General features: G+C 49.5%; 1 long non-coding RNA gene across 1 annotated transcript in view; it reads left to right on the top strand.

Moving 5' to 3' along the window:
* Window positions 1-748: 748 nt before the first annotated feature.
* LOC117073033 overlaps window positions 749-23,638 on the top strand; it is a 38,525-nt gene continuing 15,635 nt past the window's right edge. Inside the window, exon 1 of the long non-coding RNA XR_004433072.1 lies at window positions 749-834. This is a non-coding gene — a long non-coding RNA (uncharacterized LOC117073033). The remainder of the gene's footprint in view (window positions 835-23,638) is intronic.

The raw sequence follows: 23,638 nt of genomic DNA, 5'->3' as shown, positions 1-23,638 counted from the left end.
TCACTCACGCATGGACCCCTCTCCCTGGCACACTGCTGGCTACATGGAGCTGGTCACTCACGCATGGACCCCTCTCCCCGGCACACTGCTGGGCCACATGTCCCAGCTCCTTTATGGTTAGACGTGCTGCATCATGGAAAATGGGCAGAGTGGACGTGTTTTGCTTTGGGGACTAAATCCTTAAGAAGCACTGGGCCTCCCCACTCTTTTCCCCCTTTATTGCACTGGAAGCACACGAGTGAGTCCACCGCATGGCGCAGATGATGGGATTCACTCAGGCCCCAGAGTCGCCACCTTCTGCGGCAGGAACTGCCCTCCATGCACTCCTGCTTGAGCAAGAAGTGAGCTTCCAGTGTGTTTGGCCCCATACGTATCGAGAGGTCTGTTGTGACCGCATGCGGCTGACTGTAATCTGTAAACCCACTGTGCTGGTTCAAGTAGATTACATTTGCTGGCTCTTCCAAGTAACCAAAACATCTAGTTTCCCCAACAGAGATCCACCTGGTATTTTTGGTCAGTCGTGCCTCATGGTATATATGAATAACCAGTGGTTTAAATGGGGAACCACGTCTGCTTCTGGAATCCTACCAAGTGGGATCTTGGAGCAGGTTACGCCGGAGGAAGCCTGCGTCACTCGCTGTATGTGAAAGGGAAGTGTGAGGAGGTCGCCATCACACTTACCTGTTGAGGCTTCTGAACTTACTGTCTGCCTCAACAGGCTGGAGTTTCTAAACTGCACGAAGGCCCCTGGGGCTTCTGAACTTACTGTCTGCCTCAACAGGCTGGAGTTTCTAAACTGCACGAAAAGCCCCAGCGAGTTGTCACCCGTCGCAGGTCAGTTATTAATGAACTGGCTGATGACTAGTACTTGCTCATTTATAATGAGCATCTTTAGCATATTCATTGATGCTGTAGATACCATCGTTCAACAGGAAGGGCTGCGAAGGGGTCTGCCTCTGGCTCCTAAGGCTAAGCTGCTGTGTGTGTGTGTGTGTGTGTGTGTGTGTGTAAGAGGTGCAATTTACACAGCAGATGTTGGAGCCCCGACTGTGTCCCACACCAGGAGACAGCAATGAAGAAGAGATGCACCTGCCCCATGGTGCAAAGAATTCTGCCTGTCCCAGCCTCCAGCACGGACCCACTGAAATGGATCGCGTGAGGTGTCTTACCTGGTAAAGGGCTTTGTGTTCCTGGCACTACCCCTGTCCCGCTCTTGGCTGTTCTTGGTAGCAGCTGGTTTCTGGGATAATGGCTCTGCCAAGCAGACATCGTTCCCTGTATGGAAGTGTGAGGAGCATGATGTGAAGCTCGGTGAGGGAAAGTGACCTGCAGGTGCCTCATTTCTGGTAAAAGGCTTGTGATGCTTATAAATCCATGATGGGCTGAACTGTGTCTCTTCCAAATTCATAAGTTGAAGTTCTACACCCCCAGTGCCTTAGAATGTGACTTTATTTAGAGATGGGGTCTTAAAAGAGGTCATTAAGTCAAACCGAAGTCAGTAGGGTTGGTTCTAATTCAACTTGCCTGGTATCCTCGTAAGAAGAAGAGATGAAGACACAGACACACAGAGGATGACCATGCGAGGACCCTCGGAGAGAGGGCTGGGGAGGAGGCAGCCCTGCTGGCACCTTGATCTTAGAGGCCCAGTTTCCAGATCTGGGAGACATAAGCCTCTGTTGTTTAAGCCCCACTCCCCATCCCTCCCATCCTGGGCCTGAGCTGACAGATTACAGGGTCCCGTTGGCTTGTTGCCTTGTTATCACTTTCCACTACCCTCTCCCCACCCTCCCACCCTTCTCCAGCCCCGCTGACATTCTTTATCTCCCTTGAACATGTAGGTGGGATTGGCTGGCTGGCTCATCTGCTTGGAATGTTCTTCCCCAGACACCTTCAAGTGGCTATTCCTTCACTTACCTGCGGTCTTTTCTCAGAGTCCCCACTCCATCCCATCAGTTCTCCCTGCTCTTCCCCTATGGCGGCCACCACCATCTGCTTATTTATTCAATTGATTTCTCCCACAAGAATGGGGCTGACCTTGGAGAGGGTCTTGGCTCATTGAGGAGTGCCTGGTGCCCAGCCCACTGCCCGGCTGGCCTAAGAGGCTTAGCAAATGCTCGTCCAATGAAGGATGGAAAGATGATACTGTCCCAGGGAGGTATGTGATCCTGGCTGTGTCCTCCCACCATTACCCACAGATCTGGTGGGGATAGTGATGCTCACTTAGCCTCGTGGCTGTGAGGATTAAGTGGGATGGCACGCCAAGATCACCAGTCTTCTTGTAAGAATGCCACCTTCCCCTGGAAGATGCAGGCTGGGGACCCTGAATGCAAGGCTGTGGCATTTCTGGCAGAGATCGGTGGCCTTCTGGACGTTAATATCCACAAAGCTTGCCCGGGAGCTCCACAGGAAGTTCTGGCCCGTAGTCACCTACTCCATTTTCTTGGGGCTCATGGAAAGCCTTCAGCAGTATCCTCTGTCAACAGCTCATCCCACTCTCTGCTGACCGCCAAGGTCCCTTTCATCTCCTTTCTCAATCCAGTGCAGATTTGAACATTCTGTCCCTCCATTTAGACCTTCAGTGGGCCCCTCATTTTCTTAAGAGCTAACTCCACACTTCCTCCTGCCCTCTCTGGCCCACAGCAGCCGATGTCCTCCCAGCTCCAGAACCCTGGTGCCCACTGCTCCTCTGTGGGACCTCTGGTTCCAACTGGATCCATCTCCTCACCACTCTGGGGGCCCCTCAACACCATCCTCTGTCAGTGCCACTGCTCTCACCTCCACCTTCCTAGTGTCCTTTCCCCTCTCTCACTGCCCCCTCCATCTGCCTGGCTCCTTGCAGCCCTCCAGGCTCAGCTCAGGGGAGACACTTCTGTCTCCGTAGTCTTCTATGCCTTTTCTTCTTTCTTTACCAGTAATACCACAATACCGCTTGCCACCTAAATATCACTTTGCAATACCTCCAAGTGTTGAGTAGTTTGAGGCCCAAGCCACATAGCCTGCAAAGCTGGAAGTATTTATTCTCTGATTGTTTACAGAAAGCATTTGCTCACCCTGATCTGGAAGGTGACCAAGTGAGGAGCCTTCAGTGATCCGTCGTGAACACTTATCTTGATTGTGTGTTTGGTGAGGCCTTTGTGGAAGGTGCTTGTGGGTGCAGCCTTTGGTGAAGGCACAGATGCCTATTTGAGGGCAGATCTCTGTGTACCAGAGAGGCAGAAGCAGGAGGTGCAGTACGGCCACTCTCCATGGCCCCAGGCAGACAGTCTCTTCTCCGTTTCTCTTCATCTCTGTTCATATCCCCAGTTTTCCTAATTTGGGTCACATCACTTTCTCCCAGCCCAGCACATGGGTAGTGGCAGATAGGCAGGCGGATCTCAACTTTTGCTCTAAAAAGCGTCCCTCATACACAACTGTGGCACCAGTGGGGAGAGGTGCTCCAGGAGGCAACTGATTTTGCAATCAGAGGTTATTTCTTTTTTGCTATTTCCAGTTATCAGAGAAAATATGGATTTTCTGTATAGCTTTGATGTGTCGGAACCTGTAATTGTGATCAATTTCTGCGTAACAGATTAACTCAAAACCCAGCAGCTTAAAACAACAAACGTTTAACACCTCGCACTATTTCTGTGAGCCAGGAATTCAGAAACAGCTTAGCTGGTAGTTTTGTTCTGGGCCTCAGGAGATCGCAGTCAAGAACGCAGACCAGGGCCGTGCTCACCTGAAGGCTTGACCGAGGCCAGAAGACCCATTTTTGAGTCTCACTGTCAGGGCTGTTGTCGGGGAAGGCTCAGCTCCTCCCCGCAGGCGTCCGTGACAGGATGCCCGGTGCCCTTGATAAGGCAGCTGGCTTCCCCAGAGTGAGGGATCAGAGAGGGTGAGGAGACAGCTGCAGTGCCTTTGTGACCTGGCTTTGGAAGTGGCCCAGGATGATTTCCATTGCTTCTGTCTGTTAGAGGGCAGCCATTAAGTCGTGCCCACATTCAACAGGAGGGTCTAAGCTTCCCCTCCTCAATGGAGAATTGTTCATGGACATCTTTCAGAACCACTGCAGAACTAAATAAATATGACCAGCACGTGTGTTTGTGTGTGTGTGTAATTGTGCGTGTGGAGCTTATATCTGTGTTTGTGTATGTGTGTGTGGTGTGTTGTGTGCACATTTTGTGCACCTATGTGTTGTATGTATACGTGTGTGGTTTGTGTGTGTATATGTATGTTTGATGTCTGTGAATATGTGTATGTGGTATGTTTTGGGGTGGTGTGTTTGTATATGTGTATTTTGTGTGCATGTGTGTATGTGTGTGTGGTGTGTTTGTACATTTTTGTGCGTGGTGTGTGTATATATGTGGTGTATTTTGTGTGTTTGTGTGTGCATTTTGTGTGTGTCAGCGTGTAGTGTGTGTGTGTGTGCATTTTGTATGTGTCAGCGTGTAGTGTGTTTGTGTGTGCATTTTGCATGTGTATTTGTGGTGTCTTTGTGTGTATGTTTGTGTGTGCATGGTGTGTGGTGTGTGTTTGTGTATGCATTGTGTGTGGTGTGTGTGTTTGTACATTTTTGTGCGTGGTGTGTGTATATATGTGGTGTATTTTGTGTGTTTGTGTGTGCATTTTGTGTGTGTCAGCGTGTAGTGTGTGTGTGTGCATTTTGTATGTGTCAGCGTGTAGTGTGTTTGTGTGTGCATTTTGCATGTGTATTTGTGGTGTCTTTGTGTGTATGTTTGTGTGTGCATGGTGTGTGGTGTGTGTTTGTGTATGCATTGTGTGTGGTGTGTGTGTTTGTGTGTGTATTGTGTGATTTTTTGGTGTGCGTGTGCATGTGTGTGTTTGTGTGTAGCACTGGCCATGCTGGATACTGAACTATGCATTGAGGATGCAAACATGATCTCAGAGGAGTTGGTGAGATCACTGGGCCTGGGGTGTGCAGTCATGCACCAGACAGCAGCATGTGGTGGCTCTGAGTTCCAAGACAAACACACGAGGCTTTAGAGGAGAAAGATCGCCACGGCTTGGCCTGTTCCAGGAAAGCTTTGTGGGAGGGAGTCAAAGGCACCAGTGACCACTGACTGCCTTGGGCAGCGTCCTATGGGAGATGGAGTGTCACTCAGGGCTGAAAGTTTAGGAAGTGGGTCCCTGCAGAGGCCAGCATGGGACCCTCCAAGCCCCTGTGGGATGCAGAAGCAGCAGGGTCTAGTGCAGGAGCCAAGCCTGGATGGGGTTATCAGGGTCATAGGGCCTGGTGAGGGCAGCGATGGACGTGGGGCTGTGCTGCTGAGGGCTGCAGCTACCACCACGGGGCCACCGTGATTGTGGCCTCTCCACCCCCAGCTTCCTGCCTGTGTCCCCAGTGGCCAGCCCCACACAGCAACTGGAGGGCCTGGGTGCAGGCTCAGGGCAAGTGGGGCTGGGAGAGCCAGCCTCGCCCCTGCAGACTGGGGTAGCACCGTAGAGGGGGCAGCAGCTCCCAGCCAGGAGGTGGTGGCACGGGTGGGCATCAGGGCTTTGGTTAAAACCCCCTGGAAAAGGATTCCTGGAACCTGAGACGGTCCCAGAAGCGTTGCTCAGGCCTCCCCCTGCCATCCTGCTCCGTCCGTGGGTGTGGGGTCTGCGTCATTCTTTATTTAGTGGTGATTTTCCAGGGATGCATTGCAATAAAAATGAACCTGAATGTAACAAAACATCATGAATCCAGGCCTGAGGTGGGGGTGGAAGAACTCCCCTAACTTTGATGTCACATTGCTTATTTTTGTCTGAGGATCTGAGACCCTTGAGAGAAACATTTCCTGGTGGGTTGTCGTCCAGACCTAGTTTTCCTTTCTCTTCAAAATTGCGCTTCATCTTGTGAAGGCTGCACTATGCTGTCCGCGGTGCGCTCCACCTGCCTGAGAGAAGACAAACGCCCAGGCGGAGCTGAGGGATGCTTTGGTTGTTCAGGACTGAGGGGCCACAGAGACGTGTGGCCATCGGGGTTCAGCCGGGGGAGCTGCGGTGTGGGCCAGGGCTGCTGGGGGGGACCCGGTGCCCTGATGGCCCAGTGTGATCCTGCTTCAGTGCATGTGGAGAAGCTGCCCTCCCCAGGGGCATTGTTCACATAGGATGCCCCTGTGGTAGAAAGATGCCCTGGTCATGTCAGCAGGTGCCCCCCATCACCAGGTCATATCACATAGGATGACCCCATGGTGGAAAGATGCCCTGGTCATGTCAGCAGGTGCCCCCTATCACCAGGTCATATCACATAGGATGCCCCCATGGTCGAAAGATGCCCTGGTCATGTCAGCAGGTGCTCCCTCCACCTGGGAAGCTCCAGAAGCTCTGCTGTATTCTTTAGGAGAGCCAAGCATGTACATTTGCGTGCTTCAATCACATCAGCGTTTTAGAAACCAGGATATGTGGAGATGCAATTCACTCAGCTTCATGGAGCTTTGGTACCTGCCCCCATGCCTGCCTGGGCCTTGCATACAGTGGGGCATCAACGACGAGGTCTGGAAAGAAGGGTGAGCAGAGCTTTGGTGGGGCGGGGGTAGGGGGAAGTTGAGGAGGCTGGGAAGAGGGGCACGTTCTCGGAGAACAGACCAGGCCTCATTCCGGTCGCTGGACTTCCTTCCAGAGCACAAACCCAAGAGGATAGTGGTGCACAGAAGGAGCCGATGCTGAGTGGGGGCAGGCCCCGCACTTCTTCCTGGGATCTGAGGCTGCAGTGGCCCCACAGCAGCTTGGACTTGCAGCCCCTGAGGGACCCTGTGTGCAGCGTGGCATGAACAGCATGGATGGTAACAACAGCCCATCGTGTCAAGGAAGAAGCTAACAGATAGATAGCCCTGGAAGGGGCAGTTTTTAGGGTGATGGGGACCCACCGAGCCAGCTGCAGCTTTGAGGGTAGTGGGTACCTGCCTGTAGCCAGCCCTCAGTGAGCTCTACACCTCAGCTGCACTTGCTAAGGTGAATGAAGCCCTGGATTCAGAGCAGGGAAGGACCTGGCCCATTGGCTTCCAAACCCAGCTGCCTGTGCATCTGTCACCAGGAACTGGGAACAGCATTCCAGCCGCTGACTCTGAGCCCTGCCAGTCTGAAGTGGGGCCTGCCCATCAGCATTAGAAACGGGAGTCCCAGGCAATTGTGATGCAGCTGGTTCACAGACTGGGGCTTGAGGAGCCATGAAACTCATCCAACAATCTCATCTCATGTGTGGAGAAACTGAGGCTTGGAGCAGTTGAGTGATTTGTCCAAAGCTGTGCCCCCAAATACTGCCTGCCCTGTGTGTGCTCTGTCCACTGCCCCTTAATCCCTGTGGCCAGTGCCGCTTGGGGCAGCTTTGAATTTCCACGTGCATGGCCTGGGCATTGCGGGAGGCCATTGAATAGATGAAGCTGGTGTTTAGAGGCCTTGCCCGTTTCATGATTTGTCTCAGGTCCCCGGTGGGTGAGGGTCAGACTCAGGGTCTGACTCCAGAGGGTCTGGTCACCACCTGTTGAATTCACCAGCTAGCTAAGGGGCATCGGGTACCCTCAGCTGCACCCAGAGGTCCTCCGGAGAAATCCAGAAAGCCTGTGGTCATTGGAGTGCTCAGGGAGGCCTCCTCCGGTTGTTTTGCTGCCTGGGGCTGTTTGTCTCATGGTGAGTGCGCCCGTGGTCGCCGCGGCTGCCATCTGGGGTCCTGCAGGCCCCATGGGCTCCATTTGGAAGCACTTGGTGTTTTTGGGACCTGACACCTTGTGTCTGTGTGCACTGCAGTGGCCAGAAGCCATGGAAGCAGAAGATACGGTGAGGTGGGGTCTACGCAGTTTTGTTCTTTCTTGGGTCTGAAATTTGGGCAAAAGAACTCTTCCAGGTGTTTGAGCTAAGAACCGCCAGACTTGCAAGGCCGCTGGGTGGGCCCCCCTCTGTGATTCACCAGCGTCTCCCTGGCCCTGTGTGAAGCAGCCAAACCGGTTTTCTTCCCTAGCCACACCACTCTGACTCCCTCTGGGCCTTGCTCCTGGTGACGGGGCCCTCCCTGGCCAGCTCAGTCCTACTGCAGGGGCTCCCAGGGCGCTTTCCTCCAGGAGCATTCCTGGGTTCAGCGGGGCCTCATTCATCCGGTCACTCAGCTGTGTGACCAAAAATGCCTGTGGGGTGCTCCCTACGCACCAGCGTTGAGGCTCTGGGCACAAGACAGGAATCAAGTCTCTGACCTCACGAGGCTGCTTCTCTTGTTTCCTGATCCCAGCTCTGAAAGATGTGCTCTGCAGCCCGGCAGGGCATCGTGCAGCACCTGTCTGTCACCATCCTTCACATAGGCTGGTCTTCGCTGCCCAGCCAGAGCACCAGCCAGGGAAGACGGGGACCACACCTCTGGCATTTGTGATGGCCTGGCAGGTGCTTATGGGGAATGGGTGGAGAGAGTTGGCTAAGCCTGATATGAAACCTCTCTCTCTTTAAAAAATCGATATGACTTCATACCTCACCACATGCACGTATTAGTAAGTATTGGGAAAGAGTAAAAACAGAAGTCTTTATTTTTTAATGGGACATGATTAAACTTTAATGGCCAGTGACCTCATGAAATGAATGCCATGCAATGCCATTTACTCATCTAGGCTTGTGCATACCTTCTGGGTATTAGAAAATTACATAATTAAGTATAGATTACCACAGACGTGTCATTACGCATTTTATTATTCCTTAGAGACTTAATAGTAATACTCTGTATTTATATGTGCTTTTCATCATATTATCTCCAATCACTTCACAAATATTATCTCATTAATCCTTTGCAACAGTTTTGTGAATATCCCTATTTAATAGATTAAAAGCCGCAACCTGAAGTGATTAAGTGACAAGTTGAACATCCCATTCTTCACTATGCTACAAAGGCAAGAAGGCAGGCTCATTGCCATTTCCACTTGGAGAGGACATCTGTTTTCCTTTTCTTGTTTGAGATGGAGTCTTGCTCTTGTCACCCAGGCGGGAGTGCGGTGGAGTGATCTCCACTCACTGCAACCTCTGCCTCGTAGGGGTTCAAGTGATTCTCCTGCCTCAGCCTCCGGAGTAGCTGGGATTACAAGCAGGTACCACCATGCCCAGCAAATCTTTGTAGTTTTAGTAGAGATGGGGCTTCGCCATGTTGGCCAGACTGGTGTTAAATTCCTGACCTCAGGTGATCCGTCCGCCTTGGGCTCCCAAAGTGTTGGGATTACAGGCGTGAGCCACCGTGCCTGGCTGACATCTTCTAATTATTCCAGAACCGAAGCTAAAAGCTTGTTTCCCAAGCTCACATGAACATCAGCAGAAATAAAACTGTACATCGCAGAATAATCAGAGTTGCAGATTTTTTGTGGCCCCCATGCTGAGAGGTTTTTCTTTGCATTTGAGTTCTAAGAGAAAACTACAGTTCCAAACAGAAGCCATTCTTTAAATGTCCTAATCTAGTGGTGGGAGATGGGCACTGTGGGCTTGGATCACTCACAAGCACATTTGCTGTGCGTCTGTGCTGTGCTCGTGTTTGTGGATGGCGGCTGCGGGTGTGATGCCCGGGCAGGCTGGTGCTCACGGACATCGAGACCGATCCCTGAGCTCCTCCTGGAGATGAGTATCATTGGGAGGGTTTGGGCCTGATTTCTTGAGGGTTTGTGTGCTTCATACTCACCATCTTCATTCCTCATAACAAGCCCCGCGGGGCAGCTGCAATGTTCCCCATTCTACAGATCAGAGAGCACAGGCTGGAAACACGAGGTGATTTGCTGAAAAAGTCGCACCACGGGCAGGCAGTGGAGCGATGAGGGCCATGCTCGTCTGGCGGAACCCAAGTCCCAGGCAGCCTCTGAAAAGAGAAGGGCTCTGAGGTTTAAATTCACTAGAAAACATGCAAACATCGACTCATGTAGAAAAGAGCTTTTTCTTCTGAAAAAGTGAAACATTTTCTGTCAAGTTAATAAGATAGGATACTAGGCAGAATAAAGGTTTTCATTTTCATGAAACATTCCAGCTTGGTTAAAAAAATTACTAGGATCTTTGTTCTTGGCAATATTCTTGAATTTATTCCACTTTTTTTTTTTTTTTTTTTTTTGCTTTGTTGCCCAGGCTGGAGTGTAGCTGCATGATTATGGCTCACTATAGTCTTGACCTCCTGGGCTCAAGCAATCCTCCTGTCTCAACCTCCTGAGTGGCTGGGACCACAGACACACACCGTCAACTTTCCACAACTGATGTGGTTTGAATCTGTGTTCCCTCCCCAAGTGTCATGTCAAATTGTAATCTCCAGTGTTGGAGGTGGGCCTGGTGGGGCTGAGTGGGTCATGGGGATGGATTTCCTTCTTGGTGCAGTTCTTGTGATAGTGGGTTTGCATGAGATCTGGTTGTTTAAAAGTGCGTAGCACTCTCCCCGCTTCTCGCTTGCTCCTGCATTTGCCACGTAAGATGCCTGCTCCCCCTTCCCCTCTGCCATGAATAAGAGCTCCCTGAGGCCTGTCTAGAAGCAGAAGCCTCCATGGTTCCCACACAACCTGCAGAATTGTGAGACAATTAAACCTTTTTTCTTATAAATCACTCAGTCTCAGGTTCCCCCCCCGCCCTGGAGTCTCGCTCTGTCACTAGGCTGGAGTGAGTACAGTGGTGCAATTTCTGCTCACTGCAACCTCCGCCTCCTGGGTTCAAGCAATTCTCTTGCTTCAGCCTCCCAAGTAGCTGGGACTACAGGCACGCCACCACACCCAGATAATATTTGTATTTTTAGTAGAGATGTGGTTTCCATATTGTCCAGGATGGTCTCGATCTCTTGACCTCATGATCCACCTGCCTCAGCTTCCCAAAGTGCTGGAATTACAGGCATGAGCCATCACACCTGGCCCAGGTATTGTTTTATAACAATGCAAGAATGGCCTAATACAACATCCTAAAGTGGCTCTTGGTGAACACTCATGTCATAGAAGTTCAGAAGGGTCTTTGGTATCTAACCAAGCATTTCCCAAGTTATTTTCCTGTGTGAACAGCCTCATCCTCTGTAAACCCAATAGCCCAGGAAAAATGGTAATCGAAAGTCAAAACCCTGGGCTGCGAACCTAAACCCAGGTGCATGGTAAGCATGCATTAACAATTCAAAATAAATAAATGAGATATCTGGGGATTCTTAGTAGTCCAAAAGTCATGTTTTCTACCTAAATATTTCTTGTTGATTTTCTTCAGCTTTCCTGTCATGAAAATGGGTGAGAGCCTTGCGTTACTGAGTTAATCTCAGTGGGATTTGTAAATTGCATCCGATCCTGGGAACGAGTACTATGGAACTGGAGTGTATTTATGTGTAATTATCATTCATTTGCCTTTTCAGCTTGATGGTGCAGGAAACAGTAAATGCATCAGATATTTATTTAATGGGTAATTCATGGTGGGGGCTCTTAAAGAAACAAATTACCTAACTAATTGGTGGAAGTTTGACTTCTTGGCTTTTTAAATGACTATAGTTACTTTTGATAACATTAAGAAGGCAGCACCTATAATTCAACCTTCCACTGAAAACCATGTTGGATTAGAAGGAGGCATCTGGTGGCCAGGGCAGAGCGGCTCCCTGTGCTGGGATGACCGGACAAGGTGGCAGGTGGTGGTCTGTTCTCTTCTGTCTGGGGACAGGAACGTGCAGGGGCCAGCTGGGAGTGCTCCTCCTGTGAGTTTCGGGTCAAAGAAGGACCCACAGGAGGTGGCAAAGATGTGGGCAGGAGGAGACCTGGGAGAGGGCGACATACCCGCTGAGTGGAAGAGCCAGGCCCGTGGGGAGTGTGTGAGCCTAGGCATCTGCACCTACTAGGCTTCGATTTCCTTGTGGAATCAGTAAGCAGTTAGATTATGCTAGTGATTCCGAGGCTTGGATACCATCTACCGGGATGTTCAAAACAAATGAACAAATGAGCTTGCTGACTACCAAGCTGGGCTCTTTCTCTCATTGCCCAGGACATTAGAAAGATCTGTTGTTTTCTGTTTTTTTTTTTTTTTTTTTTTAGCTTAATTGTTTTTGTTGTTGTTTGTTTGTTTGTTTTTTTGAGACTGAGTTTCACTCTTTTCACCCACGCTGAAGTGCAGTGGTATGATCTCAGGTCACTGCAACCTCTGCCTCCCAGGTTCAAGCGATTCTCATGCCTCAGCCTCCCGAGTAGCTGGGATTACAGGTGCCTGTCGCCACACCCAGCTAATTATTGCATTTTTAGTAGAGACAGGGTTTCACCATTTTGGCCAGGGTGGTCTTGAACTCCTGATCTCAGGTGATCCACCTGCCTTGGCCCCCCAAAGTCCTGGGATTACAGGCATGAGGCACCATGCCTGGACAGCTTCGTTGCTTTATAAACAATAGAACATTTTAGTATCAAAAAGGAAACCTTCAGAATGAAGGCAGTCCTTTAATAAATTTGGGTTTATGGAAACATTCTCCTCTATTGTACTTACTGTGCCCATTTCCTCCGTGAAATCCTGACCTAGTCCAAGGACGACTGTTTGGGAACCCCTGGCCCAGCCGATCCTGTGGGGCCCTCAGTCACCCACTGGCAAGTCCTCTGTGTCTGGGGGTCAGTCGTGGGCAGCCCTGGCTGGATAGCTTCTGACCTGAGGACTCTCTCACTCAAGCATGCAGACAGGATTCCTCCCAGAGCAGCCTCCTCCACATGCAAGCATGTGGCTTCTGGGACACAGATGAGAAAGGTGGCATCTTACGTGGGGCACCTGTGCTCTACAGTAACGCCCAGCATCATGAAGGTGGACACGTGATGTGTGGGAAGATCCGAGGGTGCACGGAGTGGCTGTGGGTGTGCGTGGCTTTGGAGGCACACATTAAATGCTTGCTGATCAAACCCACTGATAAACGAAGGCAGCCCTGATGAAGATCACAGACCACACAGATGTGACGGACGAGGACATTCAGGCCACCAAGGGGGCATATTTGTTGTTTCTGCATCTCAGCACTACACTCCCTTTTTTGTGCATTTCCTTTAGCGCTGCCATCGGTGGGTTCGTCAAGGTGCCATGCCCTCTCTGGCCGCAGAGGTAGTGTGTGATCTGAGCTGAGCTGACTATGCTTTCTCTCCATGGGAAGAGCTAGTCAAGGATGAAGGCCATGGAGCTGTTTTTCCTGGTGGTACTTGTCCTGAGCTGTCTGTTGGTTCCTCCTGCGGGGACCCTGGGAGCTGCCTAGATTCTTGTCCTCTCTGAGGCACAGATGTTAGCTTGTGTTCCTCTGAACTCTCCCCTCCTTTGATGTTTTATATCAAGAAGAGCTAATTTCAGTTGCTTGCAACCAAATATCTTTAACTGATGCAGCAGTGACATTTGCTAGTGCCATACTCATTGCTAGGTTATGCTTTCCAGACCCCTTTCTCATGAAATTAGCTCTGGCTGATGTGTCGTAAGTGGATATCACTGGTGTCATTTGGGGGCCAAATCATTTACTTGCAAATTTAGGAAAATCAAAAGTTCTCTCTCCCTCTGGTCCAGGGCCCTTGACATTTGAGGTGGTGACTATCTGGGCAGCATTATGACCTGGCTGACTCTTACTCCTGCTCCCTGTGGCCACACGGACCTATGACGGACATAGTGCAAGGAGGAAATGAAATGTCTTAAGTCAGTGAGATGTGGGGCCTGTTTGTTATGCAGCACAATCTGGACCATCCTGACTGATGTGATGGTCAACCTGTAATATCAAGCCTTTTTCTTTTTTTAAAAATGTTTATTGATTTATTTTTATCATTTTATTTTGTAATGTATTTGTTTTAAAATTGAAAAGTGGAAAAGCATATACATTTATGGTGTGCAATGTGACATGTTGATACATGTATTTATTGTGGAATGATTACATTAAGCTAATTAGCATATCTATTGCCTCATGTCCTTATCATTTTTTGTGGTGAGAACATTTAAAATCTACTATCTTAGCAATTTTCAAGTGTGTGATACACTATTATTAACTACAGTCATTATTCTATGCAATAGATCCCCAGACCTTATTTCTCATGTATAACTAAAACTTGGTACCCTTTGACCAGTATCTCCCCATTCCCTGTCCAATATTTTTCTTAATTCTCACAGCAAATTTGTTAGTGAGCACCACAAACATAATCTCAGACCTCCATGTCCTCTGTAGAATGGAGATGCAAGTATGCCTGACTCACAGGGTCATGCGGCTTCCATGGGGTTAGCATGCATGAAGCATTGGGATCCCTGGGAGCTCCACGTCACGGGAGCTGTCTGTCACTCTTCCTGGCTACTTCTTTTTTTTTTTTTTTTTTTTTTTCTGAGATGGAGTCTTTTTTTTTTTTTTTTTTTTTGAGATGGAGTCTGGCTCTGTCACCCAGGCTGGAGTGCAGTGGCCGGATCTCAGCTCATGGCAAGCTCCACCTCCCGGGTTCACGCCATTCTCCTGCCTCAGCCTCCCGGGTAGCTGGGACTACAGGCGCCCGCCACCTCGCCCAGCTAGTTTTTTGTATTTTTTTTAGTAGAGACGGGGTTTCACCGTATTAGCCAGGGTGGTCTCGATCTCCTGACCTTGTGATCCGCCCGTCTCGGCCTCCCAAAGTGCTGGGATTACAGGCTTGAGCCACCGCGCCCGGCCCGAGATGGAGTCTCGCTCTGTCGCCCAGGCTGGAGTGCAGTGGCCGGATCTCAGCTCACTGCAAGCTCCGCCTCCCAGGTTTACGCCATTCTCCTGCCTCAGCCTCCCGAGCAGCTGGGACTACAGGCGCTCGCCACCTCGCCTGGCTAGTTTTTTGTATTTTTTAGTAGAGATGGGGTTTCACCATGTTAGCCAGGATGGTCTCGATCTCCTGACCTCGTGATCCACCCGTCTCGCCTGGCTACTTCTAAATGACACCTTGAAGCTGGTCACACCTCTCCCTCCCTCAACCACTACTACTCTAGTCCACATTCTCTGTTTTCCCTTCCTGGTTATTCTAATGCTTCCCGATTGGTCTTTTGTTTTCATTCTGGTCCCTCTTCCCACGTGATGTATTTTTCTCACCAGCAGAGAGAGCGACCCAGTGAAAACACGAATGGAGTCATGCCACCCACTTGGCCAAGCCTTCCCCTGGCATTTCCTTGTGCTTAGGCTACAAGGCGAGTTCGTGACCTGCTGAGCTCCAGGGGATCCAGTTTCTGCATCTTGCGCTGCTCTTGTCTTGCTCTGCCCCTGCTCTGTTGTCTTCCTTCTGTTTCACAAGCAAGCCACACCCAAGTCCCACCTGGGGGGCCTTTGCACATGTGCTCACCTTTGTCCACATCCTTCATCCTCCAGCTCTCACCTGGACAGACTCCATTCCATCATCCAAGTCTTAGCTCAGTTGTCATTGCCTCAGCTCCAGTGTCCCCTCTCAGCCGAGCTGTCACCTAGCCATCTCATGCATAGTCACTTTTGCTTGCCTTGGACCTGGAGAGGAGCCTGGCTTCAGGCAATCCTTACTACATAAGGACTCAGTGAAGGCATGGGGGCACGGCGTCCAAGGCTGCCTCCTGTGTGCTCAGGGGTGTGGAGAGTCTGCACATCCACAATTCTGCCACTGCGACATTTCCTGACTTGCCTACTTGTCTCTCCCGTGGAGTGATACCCTCAGTGAGAACAGGACCTTTTGCTCCTGTTCCCTGCTTCTTGGATCTCCAAGACACAGTGCGGGTTTGGCATGAAGGACGGCCTCAGTAGGCACTTGTTGAAGTAGCGAGTGACTAAATACATCACTGCGCAAGAAGAGATTTGGTCTCCATCTTCAAGAAGCTTCGTGTGAACTCGTGCAAAACTTACGAAGATCCATCCCTGCAAGCTGACCACAAGCTTTGTGCCGGGATTCTTTTCCATGGCTAAAGAGCAAGACATTGCACATGAAAGCACTGAGCTTAGTGCCTGGCACATACGCATTCACCCTTTTATTTCTGCAAAATAATTGGAGAACTTACATATTATCATGATTTTTTCCTTTTGTGAAGTGCCATGCTGGGAACTATGAGAAACACAGCCTGGAGAAGCAGGAGTGGGTTAAGCTGCAGAAGGCTGTTGATGTCCACAACACTGGATGAGGAGGGAGGGAGGGGAAGGTGAGCTTCACACAGCACGGAGCAGCCTCAGGGCTCTAACCTGAGAAGGCAGAGCTGAGCGGAGGACTTCATTTGTCAATCCACTTTCCCCTTGTTACACTAAGTATAGATGCCTTTTCAACCTTCCTGATGTAAAAACATCAGAAAATACAGAGTGACAGAAAAAGAAAACAAAAACACTCATAATTGTACCTGCCTAAGAAATCACCACTAACATTTGGTTTAATCTTTCCAGACTCTTCTAATCTGCCAACCACTTGAACCACACAAGACATTCTGTTTTATAACCTCTTTTTTTTTTTTTTTAATCAGGAGCATCTTTCTCTACCACTAAGTAGGATTGCCGTGGGTGTCAATGACTCTCTCTCATTCCTTTGTAGAACGCCCAGCAGTGAATGGAACCTGTCTCCTATTATTGGATAATTAAATTGTTTATGCTTCTTCATTGTTATAAAAATATTACTAGGACTAACATTTTGGCAAACTCTTTGCACATACTCACAATCATTTCCTTAGGTTCTGCCTCTGAAAGCGGATGTGTCCCCCAGTCACAGTGCCGGCAGGCTTGTGTGCTTCATGCAATCACGTTCAGGAAGGAGGATGGCACATCTGCCTCACACAGCTGAAGTTTCTGAGAACCAGAACAAGTTGCAGTGACCACTTCCATTAAAGGTCCTTGCTGCTGGCTGTTGGTTTCCATCAGGTTCCGTTTCTTGTGGCACATTTCTACTGTTGACAGCACACACCAATTCCTATCATAGATAAGATTGCCATATTTGGCAAAACCAAAAAATGAAAAATACAAGATGCCCAGTTAAATTCAAATTTCAGATATACAACTTTTTTTTTTGGTATAAGCACCTCTTAAACATTGCATGGGACTACTTATACTAAAAAATGTTTGTTGTTTCTCTGAAATTACCTGGCATCTTGAATTTTATCTGGTTACCGTAGTCACAGGAAAGATTTATTTGAAAGAAAAATGCAGAGTGCTTTTGAGTAACTGACTAGAACTGTCCATCAGGCATGTCAACCCCGCTGGAAGGAGAGCCAGCCTTGGATGGACAGCTGCCACGTGTCCCTCACTCTTCTCAACATGCCATGCACACGAGAACTCCTTCCATCCCCACAGGGACTCTGTGAAGTGGGAATTACTCTGCCCCTCTCTTTACAGTTGAGGATCCTGTGGTCCTGCTCACCAGCCATGAAGACCTGCCTCCCAGGCCAGGTGGCTCCAGCCAACATTGGCACTGTCACCGACCGCCTCTCTCCCCTCGTCCTCCCCATCTGTGTCTCACACGCACCCCTGAGCCCAGCATCCTTCCGGCTCACGCCGTGCTGTTTCTTTGCTGTACCCCTGTTAAAACTTCTGTGGTCATCTCTGGAATTCTTCCATCTCTACAATTCATCCATTCCTAGAACAGAAAAGATTAGATGGTCTGGAGCTCCCGTGGCACGATCGGCTAGCATGCGGTACTTAATACAGAAAAGATTAGATGGTCAGAAGGGCAGGGTTTGTTAAAATGATTACAATTAATTATTTAATATTATTAAAGTCCATAATAACAATAGCTGACCCTTGTGGAGTTCCTCCTACAAGCAAACACCACAAAACACATTTTACTTACATGTATTATTTCACTTAATCATTATAAATAACCTGTGATGATCATGCTATTAATAACCCCATTTTGCAGATGAGTAAATCAGGGCAATGAAAAATGAAGTCTTCAAACAAACCACAGTCACACTGCCGCTGAGCGCAGGTCAGCCTACACTGACACTCTGTCTCCCCTTCTCTTGCGCATTGGCTGGACCTTGGCTGCTTTTCCTTCCCCAATTTCTGATCCAAGCGAGTTGCAGATCCCGGGGAGAATCTGGCTGGACACATGGCAGCCTGAAACTTTTTTCAGAAGTCTGACCCGTCTGTCAGCCTTGGAGGGCAGCCAGGAGTCCTCTGCCAGCTCTCGATTTTGTCTTTGGGGTCTGAGGGGCTGGATCAGAATGTGATGGCTGTGACTGCGGCCCCGGAACATATAGAGGGAGCAGTGGAGCTGGAAAACCACCTGATGCTCTGTGCTCTGGCAGCCAAAGAAAATCAGAGGATCAAGGTGGGAAAGCAGGACTGAGGGTTTCGCCCCCAGGTGCTCCTGTGCTGAAGCAGTGTCCCCTGTCCTGCCACAATGAAGACATCCTCTTAGAAGGAAATGGTGGCGTGGTCCATCTGCCTCAGAGGCTTAGCAAATGTGAGTGTCATGCTGCGTGCATTACTAGCACAGCAAGTGGTAGTCAGCTGCAAAGCATTCAGTTTTGGGGTTGTGTCCCTGCACCCTCTTTCCATGCCTCCTGCCTGAGGGGACCTCTCCATCTTCAGTGCATGCTTCCTACCCTAAACCCTATTCCCAGGAAGCCTGAGGATTCAGTCGATGAGTCAATGAGTCTTTTTTATTTTTTGAGACAGACTCTTGCTCTGTCACCCAGGCTGGAGTGCAATGGCACTATCTAGGCTCACTGCAACCTCTGACCCCGGGTTCCAAGCAATTCTCCTGCCTCAGTCTCCTGAGTAGCTGGGATTACAGGCGTCTGCCACCTTGCCCAGCTAATTTTTTGTATTTTTAGTAGAGATGGGGTTTCACCATGTTAGCCAGGATGGTCTCAAACTCCTGACCTCAGGTAATCCGCCTGCCTTGGCCTCCCTGAGTGCTGGGATTACAGGCGTGAGCCACCGTGCCCGGCCAATCATTGAATCTTTAGGAAGAATGTGTGTGTGTGGGCATGCATATGCGTATGTGTGTGCATATGAGTATGTGTGTGCATGTGTGTGCATGTGCATGTATGTGTGTGCATGTGTGTGCATGCATGCGTTTATGTGTGTGCATGCATTTATGTGTGTACATGTGTGTATGTGTGCATGTGTGTGTATGTGTGTGCATGTGTGTGCATGTGTGTACGTGTGTGCATGTGTGTATGTGTGTGCATGTGTGTACGTGTGTGCATGTGTGTATGCGTGCATATGTGTGCATGTGTGTGCATGTGTCCATGTGTGTATATATGTGCACGTGTATATGTGTATGTGTGTGCGCGTGTGCACATGTGTGTGTGAATGTACACATGTGTGCGTGTGTGCATGCGTGTACGTGCGTGTGTATGTGTGCATGTGTATGTGTGTGCATGTGTGTATGTGTGTGTATGTGTGCATGTATGTTTGTGCATGTATGTGTATGTGTGTGTATGTGGGTGCATGTGTGTATGTGTGTACATGTGCACAAATGTGCACATGTGTGCATGTGGGTCTCTGGAGTTTGCACTTTAGCACCACCTCTTGTGGGTGGTGTGGAAAAGGCTTTGTCCTCCCTTAGGCATCTTAGGTGTCAGGGGCTACAGCCTGTCCTGGAAAATGCCAGGAAAATGCCACTTTGAACTTTCCCAACAACATGGCAAAGTGACTTGTCAGGGGAGGGGAGAAAAAGGAGGGCAAGATCTCCATTCAGGGGGCTTTTCTTCATGTGGATTTCAAGATCATTCAGGCTCGATGACTTTGGGCTTTCCCTTTTGGAAGAGTTTATTGGAAATGAGGCCACCACATCCAGTGTATTTGGCTTTAGAAGCTGAACTCAAGTGAGTGGCCCATGTCAGAATCTGTTCAAGGCCTATGAATTACCACCCTTAATATTTTCAGACAATTATAAAAGGCAACAAGCCAATACCAGATGGTTTCCTTTTACTAAAATGCCCAGCAGCTTTTCCCGTGATGCCTTGGATGAGAATCCAGAAGGGTTGAGCTAAACTCTTGGTATTGCCACTTCCTCTTTATTTGATCCAGGCAAATGATGGTGATGATCATTGCTGTGACTACTGGTGTAGTGCTAATTGCCATTGTCATCATCACCATCATCACCACCATCATCCATCACTATCACCATCATTTTGCCTCCTCCTCACCATCATCACTGTGTAGTCCTCCTCCTCATGATCACTGTGTAGTCCTCCTCCTCCTCCTCATCATAATCACTGTGTAGTCCTCCTCCTCCTCATCAGTTGTGTAGTGCTCCTACACCTCTTCCTCCTTCTCCTCATCATGAGGACTTGCATAGTTCTCCTCGTCATCATCCCTGCTGTTGTCATCAGCAGCAGCCTGGTACTCCTCCTCCTCTTTCTCTCTTATGGAGTGCTCATCATCATCATTAATCATTGTCATCAGCAGCAGCGTCCTACCCCTTCTCCTCCTCTTCCTCACTTATGGAGTGATCCTCATCATTGCCCTCATTGTCATCATCGCTTGAGTACCATGTGTGCAGTGCTTTCTAAACACTTAGTGTGTATTGACTCATTTCATCCTCACAGCTACCCAGGAAGGAGGGCACTGTTATTATTATCATCCTGTTACAGGTGAGGAAGGAGTGCTCAAGCTCTCCATCCAGAAGCTGTGGAACTGGGATGTGGGCCACATCCAGCACTCCTGCCCTAGGACTGAAGTGGCTGCCTGCCGCCAGCCATGGAATGCTGTGGTCCTCCATTCCCTCATCAGTAAAACGGGCATAATATTTTCCTCTAGAGCTGTGGTGTGAGGACTGGAGGACTAGAGCAGATAATGGATGAGAGGCTGCCAGGCACAAAGTCAGCCTGAAGCAAATAGAGGTTCAGATACAGAAGGAAAGAGCCTGCTGGGCTTAAGGTGAGGGATTCCCAAGTCCTGGAAGAATGATTGGTAGACAGGGCTCTGCGGGGCCTGCAGTGGCACCGGCAGACTTAGCAAAGTCTCCCTCTCTGGCTGAGGTGCCTGAAATGCCCACAGCAAAGTGCCAGTGCTGTCGGAGAGGGGCAGAGCCAGATGATGCTTCATCTCTGTGCTCCAGCGATTACAGCAGGCCAGGGGCTGCAGAGAGAGGGGCCGTGGTGGAGCAGGGCCACGGCAAGAAAAGTCGACTGAAATCCACAGATACCGGATGCTCCTTGGGTAGTTACAAGAGAGGACCCTAGGCGGCAAGGGAGGTGGCCTGAGGCCACAGGCAGCAGTTAATGTGGGCATGTGTGGGGTCAGCATAGGAGAGTGGAGATTGGCTGACCTGCAGGTTTTGCAGAGCTCCAGACAGCACTTGGCATAGCTTGGAGATGGAATGGGAACTGAGATGGATTTGCCTCTCCCAGGCTTTTCAGGGGAATTGTGAGTAAGTCATCTCACTGGGTCTCACAAGAGCCCCAACCCGTGAGTGTGAGAGAACCATCAACACTTAGCTTGGGGACAGTCTCAATGGTGTCTGGCCTGCTGCTTCTTTGTTTCTTTCACATCATGGCACGCAGAGAAAACAAGACTTGCACATCGCACTGGAGCTAGGATGAGCTGACTGAAGGTGGACTGAGGTAGCCATCCAAGGTCTGTGCAGGGCTCCATGGTGACCCTAGGCCCTGTAGACTGCCTCCAGTGTGGAGCCCAGGCTTTGGGAGGCCTGGGCTGGTCCCACCTCTGAAAGGATGCTCGACCTCCCTCTGCCCAGTGGTCATCCTGTCTCCACTTGGGCATCACCTCATCCAAAGTTTGCCCACTAGGCTGCCAGCAGCTTCCACTCTGAGAAGCACAGCCTGGTATGCTGTGATTTCTGCCCTCTGGTCCTGTCCTTTTCTTTGGGAGCAACAGAAACTGATACTAGGAGACTGCAGACTGGAGAAGACAGGAGGTGGCTGTGAGTTCACAGATGGGAAGTGGGAGAGCTGAGTGGACTCCTCCACAGCCCTCCCATTTGCACTTGCCAGTCGAGCCGCTATAGAGCATTGCTTTGCAGTTTCTCTGTTGTTACTGTCTCCAAGCAAGACACATATTCTCACACAGAGTGAAGACCATCCTGTTCTGTTCTGAGACAGCCTAGCCTTTGCATCCAACAGACCTGGGTTCAGATCGTGGGTCTGTCACTCAGTAGCTGAATGGCAGCTCCTCAAAGATTGATGTGCCTGATCTATGCAATGAGGCCAACAAACAGACTGCAGTCATTATGCTCGGAGAGCAGTGCTGGGCATATGGTAGATGCACGGGAATGTTCGTTCCTTCCTCTCATCCTTCCCGGGGGGAACGGAAAAAGATCTGAACACAGGTCCACGTGCAGTGAGTCTCACCATCTTCTGGAGGGAAAAATAACCATGAGGTCTGAGGTTAGAGCTGTCAGGAAAGTGTTAGGGGGTGAGAGCTCCTATGCATAGTCACACTACACTGCTGGATTTCCATTTGTTTTTAGAATTTTATTTAGACTGGGGTTTCAGAAGATGTAGGGATGGGGATGGTTTAAGATCAGAGACAGTGGGGTGCTGACTCTGAACAGCTTATCACAGAGTTATCAGAGGATAAGTCAAAAGCAATAAGTGAAAAGTCAGCAGCTGGAAGGCAGGATAACCCCAGGGAAAGGAAGTCAGGGGTAAGGGGCTGGGTGGAAATCTGCTGTGATTATTTCTAGCTTTCTAGATAAATGGTTATCAAATTTGGATAAATATGTATTGAAACCAAACTGGAGCATAAGAGAAAATCTCCCTTCTAGGGAGAAGGAAGAAAATCCCCCTCCTTTTGTTGCTAAAGTTGCAACAAAGATTTTGTGGTATAAACTGTGTGATGAGAAAGTAGGACTGTGCCCTAGGAGCCAAGGTTGAGAGTTCAATGAAACATGGGTCCAGAGGTGCATGTGGTCAAGACTGGGGTCAGTCCAGGTGGGAGAGCTTAACAGGGACCAGAGCTCCAGGGCCAAGTGGGGTCAAGGGCAAATCTGAAGGACAGGGGTGTGATGAGGGCTGATACGATGGAGGTGTGACAACCAGGTGGGTTTCTGCAACAGGTCCTTCACTTTCTAGTTTCATTGGTCCTCCCCAGCCTTTTCTTCTCCAAGCTAAGGTCTACAAACCAGGGTTCATGGAAGCTGCAAGCACAGCCAGGGAGCCTTCATCTAGGTTGATCTTTGCCATTAACTCATTGATACACCGTGGGTAAGTCACTTAACTTTCTGGGATTTTCCATGTTTATCTGAAATTATGGGTTGTCTACAAATTTCTGTAATCATGACTTGCCAATGAGACTGAACTTCACAGAAAAGTTTCCACCCAATATAGAAATGTAAGACACTAAGAAATTTCTCTTGGGAAGATATTAGGCAAGTTAAAGATGAAACATTTCCTGTTCACATCCTACAGTTATACTGTGGATAGAGTAGGCAATGAATGCATTGACTAATGAATTCAGGCAAGCTTTGTCTTGAACAAAGCTTTACATAGTTTTCCCTCTAAAGAGTGTGTTGTGCCATTTAGGCAAAGAGAGTGCTACGAGTTTACACTTTGATACATCCTTTCTGCATTACACAGAGCAATGATATATAAAACACAAAGAAGAGGAAGTTAAAAAGAAATAGTCTGGCTGAAAAGCAAGACAGACATCTTTATGGATCAGCAATGGACTTGACACTCTTGTGGTGAGCTGGCCTGCTGAGTCCAGGTGCAGAAGCCAGTGAAGGCTAGGAACCCACCTCCCGCAGGCAGTGGAGGAGGGTGTCCCTCCTGCTGGACTGAGCTGGGGCTGGGAGCACCAGCCAAGCCTGCTGTGTGGAGTCAGGGAAGGGCATGAGCCCAGTTAGCTCAATGA

Source organism: Trachypithecus francoisi, unplaced genomic scaffold (assembly GCF_009764315.1).
Source record: "Trachypithecus francoisi isolate TF-2019V2 unplaced genomic scaffold, Tfra_2.0 Lachesis_group4, whole genome shotgun sequence".
Lineage (NCBI taxonomy): Eukaryota > Metazoa > Chordata > Mammalia > Primates > Cercopithecidae > Trachypithecus > Trachypithecus francoisi.
The sequence above is the reverse complement of the archived record's forward strand: the minus strand, read 5'-3'. Positions and strand labels throughout refer to the sequence as shown.